The following is a 3,346-nucleotide window of genomic DNA, read 5'->3' on the forward strand; positions in this document are numbered from 1 at the left end:
AGAGAGAGAGAGAGAGAATGAGAAAACGCATTTGCTAACGGCGCTCTGAAATTCGACCATTTCCTACGAGCGCGCGGCAATTAGAGATACACGAAACGGAGTAGTGACGAAGTACCGGTGCATGTGCATGTATGTAGATTGTGTGCGAGTGAGAAGGAGTGTCCTCCGGTACGCGCGCGCGCGAGTGCGCCTTCTCGTCCGCGCTCGCGCGTGTGAGTCAAAGGAGAATGTGCACGTGTCATAGTATGTGCCTCTAGGTGCGCGAGAAGAGGAAACGAGAGAGAAAGAGAGAAAGAGATAGAGAAGAGTTATAAAGAGGAGCCGATCGGGTCCCCCGCGCGAGATCGGACTACCGTCGGTTGACTCTTAGACACCAAAATGGCCGAAAAGATAGTATGCTCGCAAGCGCGAGCGTATCCTCGTTGCGAGTGCATCGAGATGCGTGAATGACGATCTTCAAATAGACGCATCTTTGTGAGAGATAGAGAGACATTTGGAGTCATTTGGCACTCTGCAATTGTACTTTGAAACGCCTTCGTCGTCATTTTTGTTATCGCTGTTTTGTCTACGATCATCTACCCTGCGACCACTTCTTTCTTTCTCTCTCTCTCTCTCTCGCTCTCTTTCTTTCTCTCCCTAGCGGCGAATTGACCCCGTTACGACCGCCACAGGCAAGTTATTTCGCACGCCGTTTCTGTCTCTCGGTGTCACTCGAGTTTTCTCATTGCCGATGTGGGGACGATGTTGGCCGATGCGTTTCTGGGAAATTAACCAGTTGAAGTGGCCACAATGATCATTTTCTTGGATATATTCTTTCGACTTTTAATGATCCAAAATTATAGAGATCGAAACATTTTTTTTTTAATTCTCTTGTTTCAATTTTAATGTTATCAAAACAATTCACTAACACAATGAGTAGTTTTCATTCAATTATGAAATTTAAATTGTTGTTAGTGGAACTTTCTATATTCATTTCAAATTATTATCTGTATTGTGAGTCAGTTTCTTGCAATTGCTTGTCAGAGTTGCGTGAATAAGTAAAGAAACTTGAAATTTTTAGTGAAAGAGAAGAAAGCGAATCAAAAAGGAATGAAGAAATGCACAAGGATTTATAAGACGACTAAAAAATGTAAATAAATTCTGAAAAGTTGTGAGAATGTCTCGTGAAAAAGATCGACACAAAATAAATAGGCAGAGTCGAATTAGAATAATAAAAATTAAACTGTCATAATAACCGAAAACTGTCCTGTTTATTTATACTGTGTTATAAAAATGTTATATTTTGTATACAACACTTGTATACAACATACTTGTATACAACATTATCGATATTACAACAAAATTTCTATCCTTATTTCGTCAGTTTTTTAAATAATCACAGTGCGCTCTCATGTTAATCGTGATAAATCGTTGTGTGTGAAACAGTTGTTGGTGGTTCAACGAGTGACTCTCACAGAAGTGAGCCGCATAATTACCATAAAAGAGAAGCGTAAAATATTTCTTCTTTTCGCGGAATAGCCGCTGCTGCATCTTTTTCGCGTATTTCGCGCTATAATTTCTCAATGATTATATATAAACATAACAGCTAAAATTTCTGCATGTACTGTCTGCGTAATATCGAATCATAATTTTGCCTCGATAGAAAAGCACCGTTGTAATTATTAATCCGCGAGTTGTTTCACGCGAGCGAATTTGATCCAGATCGATTCCAATCGCGCCATTGTGTCGGATAACGTTTACCAAGGTTCTTTTGTACTGGTGAGTTGAAAAACACACGTTGCTCTGGTGGCGGGGCGCGTTCTCCCTTAAAATCAATGCGAATCCGTAATGATTTGCGCTTTGAGGAATGGAAACATCAAATATTTCTGATTTTATTTGTCATTCGCTTTAGACAGGCATACGATTACTCAAAAATATAGTCGAGATTGAAGAAAATTCGACGCGTGAAATAAATTGTTGATGTACGTGATTATTTGATGGATAGAATAATAGTTGAAGCTAGCAGCTGTGTTGCGTTATTCTTTCTTAAAAATTCAAAAGCTACTAATAGTAAGCCTGTTCTTTATCGAAGATCTTTTTGAACTGGTACACACAGTGCAATAAGTTGAAGTGGAACAAATTATATTTGTGCATCAATTCAGAGAGTTCATTTAATAAAATAAAAATAGATTTATGCCCAATGTTTAATTTTAATCTCGGTTTAACTAACTTTTTACCTTTTTTTAAGTCTAAGAATTAAAAAGAGATGAAGAGATTGAACTGAGGTTAAAGTTAATCTAGATTGATAGAAATAGGCACTAGATAATATTATATTAAAAGTATACTATGTGTCAAATTATAACACATGCGAAAAGAGTTTGCGAAAAGAGTTCATTGAATTTTTTTTAATTAACAAATTGTCGTATTTGTAGCGTGATTAATTTTAATCTTGGTTCAACTAACTCTCCTAACTAACTCTCTTTTTCTAGTTTTAAGAATTAGAAAAAGACGAAGAGTAAATTAAACCAAAGTTAAAGTTAATCTATATTGATAGAAACAGGCACTAATATTAAAAATGTTCTACGTGTCAAGTTATGACACGTACGAAAAAAATTTGTGCATGAAATTTTTCTGATTTAAAAATTATGGCTTTATTCGTGATTTGATATTATTAATGTCTGACATACGATATTATTTTAGAAGAGAAACGTATAACAAAATCGATAGATAGTTGATCTGCGATCGAGTAAAAATTGTGCGACTTGAACGGGCGTCGAAGGATACGAAGCTATATGCATATAACGCGCCGCGCGCGTCTGTCAGTTTTATCGAGCGGAGCCGGTCGTCACGTGTTCCGTACGGAAACCTGTCGCTCCGACAAGTCGGTGAGACCGGAACCTCGTTGTCTCCGACGTTACCGACGTACATGGACGATGCGGACGTTCGAAAGCTGAAAACGCCGAGATTCGAATGCGCGTACAGCCGAGGCGCAAATCGAAATTCTTTCGTTCCATGTCGGATCTCGGCTCTGGCGCGCGACGTCGTTCTGTTCGAAAATTCTGCCAATAAATTTCGACCACTACTTTTTGATATTTCCTGACATATCCAAACGCGGACGATAGGATAATCCGCGAAATCCCGGGGACGATATTACGTGCAAATATCTCCTCTTCATCAAGCGATTTTAATTCTTTCCTGATTTGGATTTGACATGTTTCGTCCTCGATCTTTTCGTAGCTCTTCTCAAATGTCAGTCTATGATTATCTCTCAAGTGCAATAATCTGTATTTATACACTGAAAAAAAAAAATATCTTAATTTCAAAGAAATATCTCTTTGCTCGTATACAAAAAAATTATTTCTTTGGC

Source organism: Atta cephalotes, assembly GCF_000143395.1.
Source record: "Atta cephalotes unplaced genomic scaffold scaffold00001, whole genome shotgun sequence".
Classification (NCBI taxonomy): domain Eukaryota; kingdom Metazoa; phylum Arthropoda; class Insecta; order Hymenoptera; family Formicidae; genus Atta; species Atta cephalotes.